Genomic DNA, 20504 nt, shown 5'->3' with positions numbered 1-20504 from the left:
TACATGATGTCACTGAGGATAGTTTAACCATTATAACCAAAATGTTGAGCAATGATATAGTTAGTGCAAATCATAAGTTTAAATATGCATTTTAAAAGTTGTGTCCAGTTCCAGGAGCTGGATCATTGAAATGAAAGTCATCGTGATACCTTTATTGATTGGCACACCAAAGAAAGCATGGACACCACTTATATTAGCTCATCTGCTTACTATTGATGTTTTAATTTTATGATTAGGATATCAATAGAGAGGCTAAAAGGTTTAGAGTGTACTGAACATTAGAGGTTGTTAAGTAATTTGCAATTGCAATTTAAAAATTAACAACTACCTACTAGCATCAGGAAGCCTTTAATTAGAAAAGGAATATTTGAGAAATTGAGAAACCATAAATAATTGCAAAATAGTTATAAGAGCACTTCTTTGCCTCAAGATTGAATTAACCAAAAGATTCAGTGACATAAGAAGACACCACAAACAGTCAAATGATCTGCAGCTTTCCTAATTTTTTTTTGGCATGGGTATATTTTTTCTGTACTAAAAGAAGTTGAAGGGAGCTTTTCTTTGTATTTTCCTTATCTGTTCATAAGCATATTGAAATCAGTCTCTAAAAACTTTTAAAGTGAGTATCTCTTCCTAATGTCCTGTTCAATGTTACTATTCTGAGTTCAGAACAAAGTGAAATCAAAAGTACCCAAATTGTAGCAAATACAATAGACATATGTATATGTGTATGTGTATATATGTGTATATATGTATATATATGTGTATATACACACATACACATGTACATCCAAAGTTATGCAGTGAGAAGAACTCCCTTAATCTGCTGGAGGCACTCAAAGTAACTGTTCTGTTTAGTGAAAATAGGATTGTTCCTTTTCATTCCATTACTCATTCAGCCTTTTCTCTAAGAGTACAAATTTGGAGCAAACCATGTCTTCCTAGATTACTATAGAAGCTAAAAGAATGAATTACTTTTTCATTTCTACCATTTTCTTTTAATAAAATGTTAGGGTTGTGACAAGAGTAAGAAACAATAACTTTTTGTAGACATTCAATGCCAAGGTCTTTCAGTTTAAAATGGTTGAGTGAATCTTGGCTATATTAACAGAGGAAAAATATATTACAGCAGCCTTTCCCAAGAAAAGAAACGTTTAGAGGGAACTTTTAGAGAGAATGTAGATAAACATTACTAGGAAGTCAGGAGTGAAGACTAATATTATCCATCATCATCACCATCATCATCATCAACATCATCACTATCATTAAACACAATTTGACCAATGTTTATTTCTACCCAGCATTGGGTATCTGTATTAAAGATTCATTAAAACTACCTTTCTATAATCCTGTAGAAATCAACAGTTTATTAAGAGTAAAGTCCTCTCTTCCCAACAGCATTTTCCCCCAGAATATTCATCAGGATGTTTACTATCCCTCCACTATACATGTGTTATATAGGCAAAGTCTACAAATATTCACTACTGTCCTAATTCTGGATATAAATATTACAATTGAAAAACTATAAATTGTTCTACATGTTGGGTATATTTGAGGAAAATAAAAGTATTATACTTAGTTACAAATAGGAAATTAAAATATTTGAGAAATAAGAAATATTTAGTGAAAAACATTAATAAAATTTGCCAAACTAATACCATATTGCAATGTATAGTCGGGAAAATAAAGATGAACACGTATTGTCTTTACTTTCACATTTTTGTTTTTAATGTTTACATGAACCTCCACTATGCTGAACAAATATGTTCTTCTAATAGTTGTATTAAATGGTTTATATTAATTATTTTTACAGCTCAAATATTTAAAGGAGTGAATTGGAAAATACTTCATTAATGCATCGAAGTTGCAAATATTTTTTCATAAAACCCCACTTTGTGCTACTTAAAAGGATCACTGGATAGCAAGAATAACTGCATTCCTATCATATTTCTTCAGCTGTATCTATAGAATTAAAAGTAATTGTCCACTGAATTACAGTATAGGTTAATCCTTCTTTAGTGAAAGAGCAGATTCCAATGTAAATTCTCCAAAAGTTCTTAAAGATTGCCTTTCTGGGTGTTTACAAGAATGGAAGTAAACACCACGATAGCAGCTTTTGTCAGCTGCTTGATGACTGTCACCAAACTCATGCAAAAGACAGAGATTTCATACTCTTTCCATTAAGAAGTCTCGGTCAATTGCCTGGAGCATGCAAATCTCCGAGGACTACCTTTTTCAGTGCTTGGATAGCACACCAGCTGTTCCTGACACTATTAAACACTAAATACCCAGGAGGTAAGAGCAGGAGGTTATGGTTGGGGCATGTTTAATGTGCCACAAGGAAATAATACAGTCAATGATTTGCACAGAATCTGAAGTAGTCTTGTATGTAGGTATGTAGCAGTGAACTTGAAATTTATTCTCTTATCATTTGAATCCAGGGATGACAATATAACCACTCTAAATGGTTATATCTGCAGAGAGAATGCAGCTCATAGAGAAAACACTCTTGTATAAGTGGTCAGGGCCAGAGTGCAGAATTTGCAATGGAGAGTATCAAGTCACTTCAAGTTCCCATATAACACTGCTTTGATCAGTAACAAATTAGTGTATATTTAGTAACAAAGCCAGCATTAAAAGTTATTTTATAGTAATAACTATATTCTATATCTTATACTGTCACTCAAAGGGAATAAATATTTATAAAACTATGATAAAGCAAAGAACAGAGAAACTGATCATTGAGTATGACAGAACTATGATGAAGAGGCATCAGGAGATGCCCACATGATACAACCTCCAACTAAATAAGTGATCACTAACATTTAAATGACTATGAGTTAGAATTCACATGAGATCCGATTTGGATATTGTATTGGTCAGCTCAGGCTGCAATAACAAAATACCACAGGCTGGGTGTCTTAAACAATAGAAATCTACGTTCTTACAGTTTTGGACACAAGAAGTGTGAGATCGAAGAGCAGAAAAATTGGGTTTCTGATGAGACCTCTCTTCCTGGCTTCTCACTGTGTTCTCCTATGACCTTTCCTCTGTGCTCAGACAGAGAGAGGGAGAGAGGGAGAGACAGAGAGAGAGAGAGACAGAGAGAGGAGCTCCTCTCTGGTGTATCTCCCTTTTTTATTTATAAGGTCACCACTTCTATTGGATTAGCACCCAGCCTTAGGACTTCATTTAACCTTAATTACCACCTGAAAGGGTCTATCTCCAAATACAGTCACATTCATGATTAGAGCTTCCACATATGAATTTCAGAAGGATTCAAGTCAGTTCATAACATATCATTTTAGTATACAGATATGTATATGTTTAACTATATGTGGAAATTTAACAACTTAGTAAAGCATAATTTATTTCTATGTTGTAAAATTATAGTCATAGCATAATGTAATCTCAGTAATTTGCAAGCAAACATTCATATCATAATAAAACTCTGATAGACTTATTAAACAAGCATACATTACCTAGATGAATTAACTTAAATTTGAGTCAATATTTTTTGTCCAATTTATGTTGAAAACACTAATAAAAAATATAATGTTTCACTTTTTAGATTCAATTTTGAGAATTCATACATATAATATCTTATATGGTCAGACAATACATTTGAGAATTCATACATGTAATATCTTATATGGTCAGACAATACATTTACACAGACACAAATGCACAGAACGGTTTAATAGTTTGTAATTACTCCACTCAAGTTAATTAGTATATGAAGTGCCAGGCACACTGTCCAAGGTGCTAGGGAAACACCTTGAACAAAATTGAGAGACCAACTCTTGAAATCTTATATATTATCTAAAGGGGAATGGTAGGAGAAACAGATTCGAGGTGAGAGATTTTATATGGTAATCAGGAAAAGCAATTTTGTAAAATTTCATTTATGTAGAGACCTGAATAATTTTTTGCACTTTCCTTTTCCCCCTAATTTATTTATTCTTTACTTGATAATATTGTATGTATTTCTTGTATAGAGCACGTTTTGAAATATGTATACATTGTGGAATGACTAAACTGAGCTAACTAACTTATGGATTCCCTTACATATGTATCCCTTTATGTAGTCAGAACACTTAAAATCTACTTTCCTAGCAATTTTCAAGAATACAATATATTCCTATTAGCTGGAGTCACCATGTTGTGTGCTAGATGTCCAGAATTTATTTCTCCTGTCTAACTGAAATTGTGTATACTTTGAGCAACATCTCCCTAGTCACTCAGTTTCCCCTAACCACCTGTATTAGTCTGTTCTCATACTGCTATGAAGAAATACCAGAGGCTGGGTCATTTATAAAGAAAAAAGGTTTAATTGACTCATAGTTGAGTATGGCTGGAAAGCCCTCAGGAAACTTACAATCAGGAGGGAAGGTGAAGGGGAAGAAAGGCACCTTCTTCACAGGGGAGCAGGAAGAAGAAGTGCCAAGCAAAGGGGAAAAAGCCCCTTATAAAACCATCAGATCTCATGAAAACGCACTCACTATTATGAGAACAGCATGGGGGAAACCGCCTCCATGATCTGATTACCTCCACCTGGTTCTGCCTTCAATCCAATCAGTTCTCCAGAAGGCTGTATATACTCTGAATCAGTGTCCAATATATGGTACCATTTCTCGCATAGCCAGGATTCACCAGTCCAGAAATCAAAGTGTGGACACGGAACCACTCACCATCACCCCTAGTGATCCACTAGCAAACTTCTTGCTTCCTGTTTCTGCGACATTACATTCTGCTGGCCTAGTAGTCTTAGTTCCAGAGGGAGAAATGCTGACACCAGGAGATACAACAATGATTCCATTAAACTGGAAGTTAAGATTGCCACCTGGCCACTTTGGGCTCCTGTTAACTCTAAGTCAACAGGCTAAGAAGGGAGTTACAGTGCTGGCTGGCGTGATTGACCTGGATTATCAAGGTGAAATCAGTTTACTACTCCACGATGGAGGTAAAGAAGAGTATGTGTGGAATACAGGAAATCTCTTAGGGCATCTCTTAGTATTACCATGGCCTGTGATTAACATCAATGGGAAACTACAACCACCCAATCCAGGCAGATACAATTGGCCCAGACTCTTCAGAAATGAAGGTTTGGGTCACTCCACCAGGTAAAAAAAAACATGACCTGCTGAGGTGCTTGCTGAAGAAAAAGGGAATACAGAATGGGTAGTAGAAGAAGGTCATCATCTATACCAGCCACGACCACGTGACTTGTTGCAGAAATGAGTACTGTAATTGTCATGAATACTTTTCCTTTATTTTGTTAAGAATATGTTTGTGCATGTATACATTTGTACTAAGAAAAATATCTTCATTTTCTTTATCATGTGACACAAGATTTATTGATTTCATATCAACATTTAAGTGTTGTTAACTTTATGTAATAGCATTTAGGTTAAGGATTATTGTGCTTCGGGTTGTATGAGGGATAGCTTTGTTAAGTTAGGTGTAATTATGACCTTATTGTTGTCTTTATTTGGGGATTATGTATGACTTCAGGAGATGTGTATGGGTTCAAGTTGACAAGAGGTGGACTTGTGATGGTTAATATATAGTGTCAACTTGATTAGATTGAAGGATGCAAATTATTTTTACTGGATGTGTCTGTGAGGGTGTTGCCAAAGGAGATTAACATTTGAGTCAGTGGACTGGGAGAAGCTCACTTGCTCTCAATCTAGGTGGGCACAATCTAATCAGCTGCCAGTGCAGCTAGAATAAAGCAGTCAGAATAAGGTGGAAGGAGCTGACTTGCTGAGTCTTCTGGCCCTCATCCGTCTCCTGTGCTAGATGCTTCCTGCCTTCAAATATCAGACTCCAAGTTCTTTGGCTTTTGGACTCTTGGACATACACCTGTGGTTTGTCAGGGGCTCTTAGGCCTTCAGTTACAGACTGAAGGCTTACTGTTAGCTTCCCTGCATTTGAGGTTTTGGGACTTGAACTGGCTTCCTTGCTCTTCAGCTTGCAGATGGCTGATTGTGGGACTTCACCTTGCGATCTTGTGAATCAATACTCCTTAATAAACCCCCCTTCGTACATACATCGATCCATTAGTTCTGTCCCTGTAGAGAACCCTAATACACCACCATTCTACTCACTGCTTCTGTGAGTTTTAATTCCATGCAGAGGCAGCTCTGGGTGAAAAAGTTCTGAAAGTGTTGAGGGAAACCTCAGGAATATCAGAGCCACCTTCACTGCGATCAAAAATCAGATGGAAGAGGTGGCAGAGAAAATGATCATGTATGACTTTTTAAGCCACTGTTAGGACTCCTGTGGGGTTTAACTACCCTTTCTACATTGATTTATTTTTATCTCATTATCTCTACCTATCTAGTATACTTACCCACTAACCTGTATTTCAGTTTTTATTAACATGAAAGAGATATAACTAACTACACATTAATTTTTCCCCAATACAAAACAGAAATTTAGTATACTTGCACACAATTTATACTTATTGTATGGTGCAATTGCATTAATTTAAAATTACATGAAAGCTTAACTAAAATAAAAATATACTGAGTGAGAATGTAACAAAGTGAGTAGTACTTTACAATTTGTAATGACTATTTGATTTACATAGTATTTTCATCTGTGATTAAATTTTGTTGTTTTCCAGTGTAATTTCTTGAACCTTATTTTATTCATTAAATATATTGAACAGGCATTTTATAAAAGCACATAAAAATCCATCTCACAATTTTTAACCAATTTCCTTTCAGCAGACACTTTGTTAAGAGGATTTTGTTTATTTCCTCTATTACAAACAATTCTGCTATTAGTAAATTCTTGCCATTGCCACAGCTGGATCAAAAAGCATATAGATTCAACATATTGAGCTGTATTGTCAAGGTGACTATCAGAAATTGTACTTCTTTACATTCCTATCAACAAGGTATATTTTCTAACATTCTCATCAGCCCATATCCTAATTATATGTATTTTTTATTTTATGCTTGAACTTTAACAGCATGTATATTTTGGTCATTTCTAGTGTGTGTGTGTGTGTGTGTGTGTGTGTGTGTGTGTGTACAAGCTGCACTCTTTCTTAACCCACTTTTTTCATGTATTGTATCTGTGTCTATCTGTTGAAAGGTTAATTTACTAACTTATCTTTATTTGGTTTCATTTTTATATGGTTACGTTAAATGGTTTTCTTTTGTGTGAATGTGTTTATATCTATGTGTGCATGTGTGGTATATATACCTTAATAAGTATTATCCTTTAGTTGTGTTTGGTAAACTTATGTGGGTTTTATAGTTTATTTAGTCTTCTGAATTTCTATATAATGAGTGTGTGGGTTCTGAAGCCCAGACCAGGCAAGCCAGCTTAATTTCATGACATAACTACAGAGGGCTTGCTTCTGCTATTTTATGTATCATGTAATAATCATCTGTTATTTATTTGATTTAATTAAGACTAATAATATAAAAGCTTGGGATAAATTTTAAGAATCATCTGGCATAATGTTTCCATTTTACAATCCAATACTTGAAGGCCAGTGATGTTAAAATCATTCTTATTGGTACTTAAAGACATTCTCATCCAAAAGGTAGCAAGTTGAGAGTGGAACTGAGCCCCACTAACTCACAGTTTCAGTTAAAGTAGTCATAGTTAATTCATTCATGTCTTCTTTCAATCAATTTTGTTAATTCATTCATGTCTTCTTTCAATCAATAAGTATTTACATTTGTATACTATGCACCAGATGCTACTTTCAATGAACAATAAAAAAAGTATGTTACATAATTATTTATTTTGTAAAATGCTACTTCTAGCATGACAGTTTTGTATTCTAGGTATTATTTCCATTGGAAGTATTAAATAAACTTGCTAGGAAGACATAGAAAATAGATAAATATAAGCAGATTATATTTAATATATGGCCACTAGAAAATATTTTTAAGATTTTTCATATGTATAGGAATATTCTAGTAATTGCATGTGCTCTTGCTTTTTATCACTCTGCGATTGTCTTAACAGGTTGAGGTCCTCACCTTCTCACAATTGGAAAGCTGAAACGAATCCTGTCTGCTTTCTCCTTCAGCCCCTTCAGTTCCTTTAACATAGGAACATGGGAGTCTTTCAGCCAACTCACAAGATTGATCCTATTACTTTCATTGATTACAAAAATAAAATGGAAATAAACAAAACAGAACAAAAACACATAAACTCTAATGGGTTTCTATCCCTATTTTTAAAAAATCATCTAAACTCATTGACATGTTATGAACAGCATGACATGAATAGATTTCAAACGTGCCTTGCAGATTAGATTCCAACTGTGCTGCCAGAGACCCCATGCTGTGACTACTCATACTTATTTACTGTTTATGATGAGGCTCTTTCATGCCTCTGTGCTCTTGAACAGGTGATTCTGCTACCTGGAGGATATTTGCCTCACTGTTGATGTCCAGGTCCATGTCACTTGTGTAAACTCTTTCATTTCTGATCTCAAACAGAGATAATTTGTTCACTCCTCTATAATCTCATCACACTCAGAATATTTTGAGTTTTTAAAACTCAGTACATGTTTTTTCTTACTATAGTAAAACATTTTTACACCAACAGCCTTATCATATTTATCTTTATACACCCAGCACCTAGCAGAGATCTGTCATTAAGTCCAAAATAAATGTTTATTGATTAGATATATATAGTACTCACATAGACCTTTACACAGAAAAGACAGAAATACAATACACAGAATTCTGTAAAGAGTGACCTGGTAGCTGGTTATAATCTTTAGAGTCATTTTCAATACTAAATTGGGGGTTCTGCTGATATTGAATTTTCTAATGTACTTCACTGCTTTCAATTTAGAGAGTAAAACCAAAAGTAAGCAGCATTACTTTAAGAAAAACCACATAGGCAAGAAGACTTAGCCAATTTATGGAATGCAAACCAGGAGAGTTAATGTAAATTTCTTTGCAGAATAACATGAACGTTTCTCAGAACTGATGCATGTAACAAAAAGAGAGAGATTTCATGTAGCAAATCAGTTTCTTTTTACTTTTGCCTTGTGTATATACATTGCATTATGATCTAGAGATAAAACAGAATTAGGAAAATTATATTTTCTAATTCTTATTTCAGAATTATAAATATACTAAAGTTGCTTTCAAAATAAAAATGCAAAAGAAAATTGAAATTTATTTTCAAATAAAATTTAAAAATTGTACATTCTATTATATAAAAAAGGCATTATGCAGCAGAGAAATGTAAAACAGAAAGAATATATGTGTGTGTGTGTGTGTGCACGTAAGATGCTACAAAGGAATGTAATACTATAAGACATTGAAACAAGGGTGTGCTTGCTAATTTTAAGCGTCAACTTGACTGAATTAAGGAATACCTAGAGAACTGGTAAAGCACTACTCCTCGATGTGTCTGTGAGGGTGTTTTCAGAGAAGATTGCATGTGAGTCAGTGGATTGGATGAGGAAGATCCACCCTTAGTGTGGGTAGATACCATACAATCAGTTGGAAGCCCAAATAGAACAACAACAACAAAAAGATGGAAGAAAAGCTATTTTCTCTTTTGCATGTATGTTCTCTCTTGCCCTTCTACCTTCCCCCATGGAATCATGCAGAAAGAGTGCCCATACTGGATGAAACTTCTCAATCTTGGACTGCCTGTCCTCCAGAACTATAGGTCAAATGAAATTCTCTTCATGATAAACTTCCCAGTCTTAGGTATTCTATTACAGGAGCACAAAACAGACTAATTGGTCAGAAAATTGATGCAAATTGGAGTTGTTGCTATAACAAACACCTGAAAATGTGAAAGTGACTTTGAAACTGGGTAATGGATGAGACTGGAAGAATTTAGAGGAGCAAACTATGAAAAAACCTAGATCACCATGAACACAGTATTCAGAGAAATTCTGGTGAGGGCTCAGAAGAAAAGAAATGTAGGTAGAGTCTGAAAGTTCTTAGAGAGTTTTTAAGCGGTTGTAATTGGAATGTTCATAGAAATATGAACAATAAGGGTTGCTCTTGTGCAGTCTGAGATGGAACTTAAGAAAAAGGTATTGGAAACTGGAATAAAGGTAGTCCTTGTCATACAGGATTATGAAATACAAACCAGAGGAGAGTTAATGTAAATTTATTTGAAGAATGACATGAATCTTTTTCAGAACTGATGCATGTGACAAAAAAGAGAGCGCTATTTCATGTTTCAAATAACTGGTAGAATTGTTTTCATATCCTAGAACTTTGTGGAAAGTAGAACTTAAGAGCAATGACCTAAAATACTCAGCAGAAGAAATATCTAAGCACCACAGCATTTAGTGTGCTGCATGGCTTCTTTAAGCCACTTGAAGTAAAATGAGAGAGGAGAGAATGATTTAAAGACAGAACTTAAAATTAAATTAAGGCAGAAAGTAAAATTTTTGAGTATTTTTAGCCTAGCCATCTAATAAATGAAAAGTGTGTTTATGAGATCAAACTAAGGGGGTGGCCAAGCTACCCTTTGCTAAAAAGATTACTATGGAAAGAAGGGGGGCAGGTGCTATTCTTCAAAACACTGGTTGAAAGACTCAGAAGGCATTTCAGAGCACCTCAAGGCTTCCTTTGCCATCACAAGCCCAGTGCTCTGGGAGGGCAGAATGGTTTTCATGGATAGATCCAGAGTGCCCTCCACAGACTCACTGCTGAGAACTATCTAGGGACTCTGCTACCCACATTCCAGCACAATGCTCTTCAGCCACCCCAGCCATGGCTCAAGTGGGCCCAGGGGAGCTTTGACCCACCACTCGGGAAGGTGCAAGCTGTAAACCTTGGCTGTAGGGTGTTTATTCTGGAGGCATGCAGAGTGAGTGGGCTGTAAGATCATGGTAGCCTTCACCTAGAGTTAAAAGAATGTCACAGAAACCCCCGGGACCTAGTCACATACTTGTCACAAGGGCAAACTCACCCCAGACAGCCCCAGCTATGGCAATGTCCTATAGATCTGTACGAGTGAGGCCATGTGATATGGTTATGTTGTGTCCCCACCCAAATCTCATTTTGAATTGTAGCTCCCATAATTCCCTTATGTTGTGGGAGGGACACCGTGTGAGATAATTGAATCATGGGGATGGTTTTCACCATACTGTTCTCATGGTAGTAAATAAGTTTCATGAGATCTGATGGTTTTATGAAGGGAAACCTCTTTCACTTGGTTCTCACTCTTGTCTTGTCTGCCACCATGTGAGACATGCCTTTCACCTTCCACCAGGATTGTGAGGCCTCTCCAGTCATGTGGAACTGTGAGTCCATTACATCTCTTTCTTTTGTAAATTGCCCAGACTCCAATGTTTTTATTGGCAGTGTGAAAAAGGACTAATACAGCAAATTGGTACCAGTAGAGTGGGGCACTGCTGTAAAGATACCTGAAAATGTGGAAGCGACTTTGGAACTGGGTAACAAACAGAAGTTGGAACAGATTGGAGGGCTCAGAAGAAGACAGGAAAACGTGGGACAGTTTGGAACTGCCTAGAGACTTGTTGAATGGCTTTGACCAAAACACTGTGAATGATATGGACAATGAAATCCAGGCTGAGGTGGTCTCAGATGGAGATGTGGAACCTGTTGGCAACTGGAGCAAAAGTGACTCCTGTCATGTTTTAGTAAAGAGATTGGCTGTATTTTTCCCCTGACCTAGAGATTTGTGGAGCTTTGAACTTGAGAGAGATGATTTAGGGTACCTGGTGGAAGAAATTTCTAACCAGTAAAGCATTCAAGAGGTGACTTGGGTGCTGTTATAGGCACTCAGTTTTATAAGGGAAGCAGAGCATAAAAGTTTGGAAAATTTGCAGCCTGACAATGCGATAGAAAAAAAATCCCATTTTCAGAGGAGAGATTCAAGCTGGCTGCATAAATTTGCATAAGTAACGAGAAGCCAAATGTTAATCACAAGGACAATGAAGAAAATGTCTCCAGGGCATGTCAGAGACCTTTGTGGCAGCCCCTCCCATCACAGATCTGGAGGTATAGGAGGAAAAAAAATGGTTTTGTGGGCCTGCCCCAGGGTCCCTTTACTGTGTGCAGTTTAGGGACATGGTGCTCTGTGTCCCAGACACTAAAAAGGGCCAATGTACAGCTCTGGGCCATGGCTTCAGAGGGTTCAAGCCTCAAGCCCTGGCAGCATTCACATGGTATTGAGCCTGCCAGTGCACAGAAATCAAGAATTGAGGCTTGGGCCAGCGCGGTGGCTCTCACCTGTAATCCCAGCACTTTGGGATGCCAAGAAGGGTGGATCACCTGATTTCAGGAGTTCGAGACCAGTCTGGCCAACATGGTGAACCCATGTCTCTACTAAAAATACACAAATTAGCCAGGTGTGGAGGTGCATGCCTGTAATCCCAGCTACTCAGGAGTCTGAGGCAAGAGAATGGCTTGAACCCAGGAGGCAGAGGTTGCAGTGAGCTGAGATCATGCCATTACACTCCAGCCTGGGGGACAAGAGTGAGACTTTGTCTCAAAAAAATAAAATAAAATAAGAATTAAGGCTTGGGAACCTCTGCCTAGATTTCAGAAAATGTATGGAAATGCCTGGATGTCTAGCCAGGGCGGGGCTACCCAACACCATGGGAACCCACTTCTTGCATCAGTGTGACCTGGATGTGAGACATGTAGTCAAAGGAGATCATTTTGGAACTTTAAGATTTGACTGCCCTGCTGGATTTTGAACTTGCATGGGGCCTGTAGCCCCTTTGTTTTGGCCAATTTCTCTCATTTGGAATGGCTGTATTTACCCAATGCCTATATCCCCATTGTATCTAGGAAGTAACTAATTTGCTTTTGATTTTACAGGTTCGTAGGTGGAAGGGACTTGCCTTGTCTCAGATGATACTTTGGACTGTGGACTTTTGAGTTAATGCTGAAAGGAGTTAAGACTTTGGGGGACTGTTGGGAAAGCATGATTGGCTTTTAAATGTGAGGACATGATATTTAAGGGGTGAAATGATATGGTTTGGCTGTGTCCCCACCCAAATCTCATTTTGAATTGTAGCTCCCATAGTTTCCTCATGTTGTGGGAGGGAACCAGTGGGTGGTCATTGAATCACAGGGGCAGTTTCCCCCATACTGTTCTCGTGGCAGTGAATAGGTCTCAAAAGATCTGATGGTTTTATAAGGGGAAACCCCTTTCACTTGGTTCTCACTCTTGTCTTGTCTGCCGCCACGGGAGACATGCCTTTCACCGTCCACCATGATTGTGAGGCCTCCCCAGCCATGTGGAACTGTGAGTCCAATTAAACCTCTTTCTTTTGTAAATTGCCTCTTTCTTTTGTAAATTTCACCGTCCACCATGATTGTGAGGCCTCCCCAGCCATGTGGAACTGTGAGTCCAATTAAACCTCTTTCTTTTGTAAATTGCCCAGTCTCCAGTATGCCTTTATCGGCAGTGTAAAACAGACCGATACACCATGTCAGAGAGTCCCCAACCAGACAAAGCATAGTGGATCCCTGAGAGTAGAGCTGGTCTCAAAAAACCAAACTGTAGGGCCATCAGCATGCAACTCCAAACTGGGAAAGCTATAGGCATAAGACTCTAGCCCTTAAGATGTGCTGGGTATACCAAGCCCAGCAAAGTCATAGGGGTGTAGCTTTCTGAGGCCTTGGGGGCCCAAATTCTACCCCAATGTGTGCAGACATTATTCTCTACCTATAAGACTTAATGTTGTTTACCCTGTTGGGCTTTGGACTTACTTGAGAATAGTTACCCCTTTCTTCTTGGCTAACTCTCCCTTTTGGTATAGGAATGTCTATCCTATGCCTGTCCCACCATTGTATTTTGGAAGCAGGTAACTTGTAAATTCACAGGCTCACAACTAAAGAGGAATTTGCTTCAGAATGGATCACGGTTTGAATCTCACCCATATCTGGTTTAGATGGAATTTTGGACTTTGGACTTTGGAGTTGATGTTGGAACAAGTTAAGACTTTAGGGGCTACTGGCGTAGAATGAATGCATTTGATTGTGAAAAGGACATTAATTTTGAGGGCCAGGGTGGATTATTGGCACCACTCACCATTACCCCTGGTGACCCACTAACAAATTTTTGCTTCTTGTTCCTGCAACTTTGTGCTCTGCTGGCCTACAGGTCTTAGTTCCAGAGAAAGGAATGCTTCCACCAGGACACATAACAGTGATTCCATTAAACTCAAAGCTAAGACTGCCACCAGGATACTTTGGGCTCCTCATGCATCTAAGTCAACAGTCTAAGAAGGGAGTTATAATCTTGGCTGGGGTGATTGATCTAGAATAGTGAGGTGAAATTGGACTACTACTCCACAATAGAGGTAAGGTAGAGCATGTCTAGAATACAGAAGATCCCTTAGGTTTTCTCTAGTATTATCATGCCCTATGATTAAGGTCAATGGGAAGTTACAATAATTCAATCTATGTAGGACCAGGAATGACCCAGAGCCTTCCTGTAAAGAACCATGACCAGCTGATGTACTTGTGGAAGGCAAAGGGAATACAGAACGGGAAGTAGAAGAAGATGTTAATAAATGCCAGCTATGAGCACATGACTAGTTGTAGAAATGAAGACTAATTATCATAAGTATTTTTTCTATATTTTTAGAATATGTTTATGTGTATTTATACATATATTAAGAAATATTTGTTTTTCTTTATGTTTTATTCTTTCATCATCAAATATAAAATATATTGATTTTATATTAGTCTTTAAGTATTGTTAATTTTATATCATAGCATTTAAGTTATGGGACATTAGGCAAAGGGTAAGCATCACCCAAAGACTTTATCTCCTCTTCAGGGGAAGGAATTAAAGTATTTTTAATTGTACAAAGGATACTTGTATCATATTAGGGGGAATTATTACCTTGCTATTGTCTTTATTTGGAGATTAAGTATGGCTTAAGGAAATGCATATGGGTGCCAAGTTAATAAGGGTTGGATTTGTGATGGTTAATTTTAGGTGTCAGCTTGACTGAATTAAGGAATACCTAGTGGTATGGTTTGGCTCTGTGTCCCCACCCAAATCTTATCTTCAATTGTATTCCCATAATTCCCATGTGTTGTGGGAGGGACCTGGTGGAAGAAAACTGAATTATGGGGGCAGTTTCTCCCATAATGTTCTTCTGGTAGTAAATGAGTCCACGAGATCTGATGGTTTGTTTTATCAGGGGTTTCTGCTTTTGCGTCTTCCTCATTCTCTCTTCACCTACGGGCATCCATGTAAGAAGTGACTTGCTCCTCTTTGCCTTTTGCCATGATTGTGAAGCTTCCCCAGCCATGTGAAACTGTAAGTTCAATTAAACCTCTTTCTTTTGAAAATTGCCCAGTCTTGGGTATGTCTTTATCAACAGCGTGAACATGGTCTAATACACCTAGAGAATTGGGAAAGCACTACTTCTGTGTGTGTCTGTGAGGGTGTTTCCAGAGGAGATTTGCATGTGAGTCAGTGGACTGAGTGAGGAAGATCCACCCTCAATGAGGGCAGGGACCATCCAATTAGCTGGGGGCCTGGATAGAATTAAAATGGCAGAAAAAAAGTGATTTCCACATGAGTGTGCATTCTTGCTGTTTCACCTTCCACCATAGGATAGCACAGCAAGAAAGATTTGTCCAGATGTAGCCATTCAATCCTGGACTTTTCAGCCTCCAGAACTGTCAGCCAAGTAGATTTCTGTTCATGATAAATTACCCAGTCTTGGGTATTTTGTTTTAGCAGTACAAAATAGATTATAACAACAAGATCTGCTTTGTTCTGTGGGTCCTCTTTCTGTGTTTGCTTAGATTCATAAATGGCTTCTCCATCCTCTTTATCTTCAGCCAGGACAGCATATAAGGTATTTTACAAGAATTAGTGCGTTTTTGTTTTTGATACAGTGTCTCACTCTGTCACCCAGGTTGGGGTACAGGGGTATAATCACAGCCTACTGCAGCCCCAACCTGGTGAACTCAAGCAATTCTCCCACCTCAGGCTCCCAAGTAGCTGGGACTATAGGCGTATGCTACCACACCCAGCTAATATTTGTATTTTTGGTAGAGACAGAATTTTGTCATGTTGCTCAGGCTGGTTTCACACTCCTAGGCTCAAGCAATCTACCCACCTCGACATTCCAAAGTGCTGGGATTACAGGCATGAGCCACCATTCCCAGCCACAAGAATGACTAACAACACCAATTCTTGGGCTCTCATCAGACAGTTTAATTTAATTGTTCTTCAGTGTGACAGGTAATAGAATTTTTTAAAAAATTTCTGAAGATGAGTCTGGAATAGTGAGGGCTAAGAATTCTCCTAGAAGAACTTATCAATTAGGAGAGGCTGCATAGCTTGACATTGTGATTATAATCTTTGTCTCTGTGGCCTAACTTCTGAATCCCAGATTAAGCATTAAACAATTGTGTGGTCTCAAGCAAATTTATCTTTGCTTTAGTTCCCTCATTTGCAGAAAAGGTGAAAAAACATAGCATCAATTTTCTAGTGGTATTAAATGTGTTAATATTTACATATAAAGGCATTATAATAGAGTTTTCCACGTAGTACTGTTATTCTAGGGTATGTAAAATAAAACAAACACCGCTGGGCGCAGTGGCTCACACCTGTAATCCCAGCACTTCGGAGGCTGAGGCGGGTGGATCACTTGAGGTCAGAAGTTTGCGACCAGCCTGACCAACATGGAGAAACCCCTCTCTACTAAAAATACAAAAAATTAGCTGGGCGTGGTGGCACATGCTTGTAATCCCAGCTACTCGGGAGGCAGGAGAATCATTTGAACCCAGGAGGCGGAGGTTGCAATGAGCTGAGATTGCACCACTGCACTCCAGCTTAGGCGACAAGAGCAAAACTCCATCTCAAAAATAAAATAAAATAAAATAATACAAATACCTACATACTCAATCTCTGTTCTCCTGCACCACGTGTAGGGTATGACTTCCAAAAGTGTGACACTTGCAAGACTCCTATCCTCAACTCTCACCCCTGAATATTCAAATACTGATCTGGAATTTATCTTCTGTGTATTAGAAAAGGGAGGTTTTGAATATATATTTAAAATATATTAAAATGCCAACAAGTAGATAATACTGATATTGGATCACTTCATTAGAGACCCAAGGGAAAAGAATTATACATTTGTTAAGTCTTCATGAAATAATGAAAACCTTTAAGATGGACTAGAAAAGACATGTCATAAAAATCCCCCAGAGTAGAAATGATGCCTCCTTGAACTGTACTTCTAAGATCAGAGCATCCAATTTGGTTTTTCTCTGCTTAACACCCCGACCTTGCTCAGCGTGGGCCCTGAGTAGCCCCAGCACATCTAATGCTGTGACAGCAACTTATGATTTGGTATTCAGTCCAAGGCCCCAGAAGCACGCTAAGGTTATAAAACCTTCCTCTTAGATCTGTCCTAAATATTTTAGACTATACATATTTACACCTTGTGATTCAAACCTACTTTGATGGATAAGTGAATCCATTTTTATGAGCACTTTATCTCTCAGCTGTGTGCCAAGAATTCTATAGTACCATAAATATCAATACAGATGCTAATGCCTGCGTCCAGTGACACACATTGAACTCCAACTTACAGTGTTGCCTTCTTTATACCTAATGTCATTTGAAATTATTTTCATACTTGCTGTTAGGAAATTCCATAGAAATAATGATGAAATGTCTGAGTGTGGAATATACTCACTCAGGGGCTCTCAGCGATAATTCAGTAAGCTTTGTATTTTTTCTGTGTAGCATCATATTATTATAGGGTAAATAAATCACTTTTGATGCAAATGTATTTGGCCAAGGTGTTAAGGACCAGTTACTGTGACTAATTAGAGATTAATGTACACCCTACATACCTAACATTATTTATTTTGATTTGATCAGATGCCTCTGCCATGTTAAGAGTAAGATCTATCTATCTATCTATCTATCTATCTATCTATCTATCTATCTATCTGTCTATCTATCTATTATCTATCTATCGATCTATCATCTATCTACCTATATATCAATCATCTACCTATCATCTATCTATCTATTATCTATCTATCTATCTATCATCTTCCTATTCATTTATCTGCATCTCTCTATGTAGTTTTAAGTAAAAGAAAAAAACATACATATGTGTATTACACATATGCATATATAGTATATATGTGTGTGTATAAACTAGCAGTTAGAAGTACTAAATCCTAAAATCAACACTGTAATTAAATATATGATCTTGTGCAAGTTATTACAATTCTGTAATGATAATATAATTTTAGTGGACAGTGTGGCAATCCTCCAAAAATTAGTCCCACCTAATCCTATGAACTGTTCATATTTATATTAATATATCACCATCTCCGTTATACCTCCATGTACATTAGACATTGAATTTCATGGAGGCAATTGGCTTAGGTATAAAGCAACAAACCCAAATTCTGCCCCCTTTTTTTCTGGCTAATAATGCTTGTTTAAGAAGTATAAATGTAACCTACTTAAAGCCAACAAAATCAGAAGAGACATATGCTGGGAACTTCTAGAAAATTCTCTTGTACCCCCTTTGGACACTGATGTGCAGATGCCTGGAATTGCTATTGCCATTTCAACACCTCTGTGGATGATTGCCAAGATTGTCACAGACCAGAGGCCACAAACTTTAGAGTCACAGGGGAGAAAAATAGAGTGTCAACTAAACCTGCCGGAAGCTCATCCTCCAAGCATTTTGATAATTTGAGACCATAAATCCTCTTTTATGTGCTATTTTTAAAAAATTTTCGCAACCTACTCATCTGACAAAGGGCTAATATCCAGAATCTACAATGAACTCAAACAAATTTACAAGAAAAAAACAAACAACCCCATCAAAAAGTGGGCGAAGGACATGAACAGACACTTCTCAAAAGAAGACATTTATGCAGCCAAAAAACACATGAAAAAATGCTCATCATCACTGGCCATCAGAGAAATGCAAATCAAAACCACTATGAGATATCATCTCCCACCAATTAGAATGGCAATCATTAAAAAGTCAGGAAACAACAGGTGCTGGAGAGGATGTGGAGAAATAGGAACACTTTTACACTGTTGGTGGGACTGTAAACTAGTTCAACCATTGTGGAAGTCAGTGTGGCGATTCCTCAGGGATCTAGAACTAGAAATACCATTTGACCCAGCCATCCCATTACTGGGTATATACCCAAAGGACTATAAATCATGCTGCTATAAAGACACATGCACACGTATGTTTATTGCGGCATTATTCACAATAGCAAAGACTTGGAACCAACCCAAATGTCCAACAATGATAGACTGGATTAAGAAAATGTGGCACATATACACCATGGAACACTATGCAGCCATAAAAAATGATGAGTTCATGTCCTTTGTAGGGACATGGATGAAACTGGAAACCATCATTCTCAGTAAACTATTGCAAGAACAAAAAACCAAACACCGCATATTCTCACTCATAGGTGGGAATTGAACAATGAGATCACATGGACACAGGAAGGGGAATATCACACTCTGGGAACTGTGGTGGGGAGGGGGGAGGGGGGAGGGATAGCATTGGGAGATATACCTAATGCTAGATGACGAGTTAGTGGGTGCAGTGCACCAGCATGGCACATGTATACATATGTAACTAACCTGCACAGTGTGCACATGTACCCTAAAACTTAAAGTATAATAAAAAATTAAGAAAAAAAATTTTTTTTTTATTTTATTTTACTCTAAGTTCTGAAGGACATGTGCAGGATGTGCAGGTTTGTTACATAGGTAAACGTGTGCCATGGTGGTTCGCTGCACCTATCAACCTATCACCTAGGTATTAAGCCCAACGTGCATTAGCTATTTTTCCAGATGCTCTCCCTCCCCACCCTCCCCCACCCTCCCCCAAAGGGCCCCAATGAGTGTTGTTCCCCTCCCTGTGTTCTCAGTGTTCAGCTCCCACTTACAAGTGAGAACATGCGGTATTTGGTTTTCTGCTCCTGCGTTACTTTTCTGAGGATAATAGCTTCCAGCTTCACTCATGTCCCTGCAAAGAACATGATCTCATTCCCTTTTATGGCTACATAGTATTCCATGGTGTGTTTGTACCACATTTTCTTTATCCAGTCTATCATTGTTGGGCATTTGGGTTGATTTCATGTCTTTGCTATTGTGAGTGGTGCTGCAATGAACATTTGCAAGCCTATATCTTTGTAATAGAATGATTTATATTCCTTTGGGTATATACCCAGTAATGGGATTGCTGGGTCAGAATCTACAAGAAACGTAATCAAATTTACAAGAAGAAACAAACAACCCCATTAAAAGTTGGTCAAAGGACATAAACAGACACTTCTGAAAAGAAAACATTTGTGCAGCCAACAAACATATGAAGGAAGGCTCAACATCACTGATAATTAGACAAATGCAAATCAAAACTGAGAGACACAGGACTAGCTGGATTTCCTAGGCTGACTAAGAATTACTAAGCCTAGCTGGGAAGGTGACTGCATCCACCTTTAAACACGGGGCTTGCAACTTAGCTCACACCC

General features: G+C 37.8%; 1 protein-coding gene across 4 annotated transcripts in view; it reads right to left on the bottom strand.

Annotated features, from left to right (window-relative positions):
• The window catches only part of CDH12 (cadherin 12), a 1103355-nt gene that overhangs the window by 104185 nt on the left and 978666 nt on the right, over positions 1-20504 (bottom strand). The window lies entirely within an intron of this gene.

This window comes from Pan paniscus, chromosome 4 (assembly GCF_029289425.2).
Source record: "Pan paniscus chromosome 4, NHGRI_mPanPan1-v2.0_pri, whole genome shotgun sequence".
NCBI classification, from domain to species: Eukaryota; Metazoa; Chordata; class Mammalia; order Primates; family Hominidae; genus Pan; species Pan paniscus.
The sequence above is the reverse complement of the archived record's forward strand: the minus strand, read 5'-3'. Positions and strand labels throughout refer to the sequence as shown.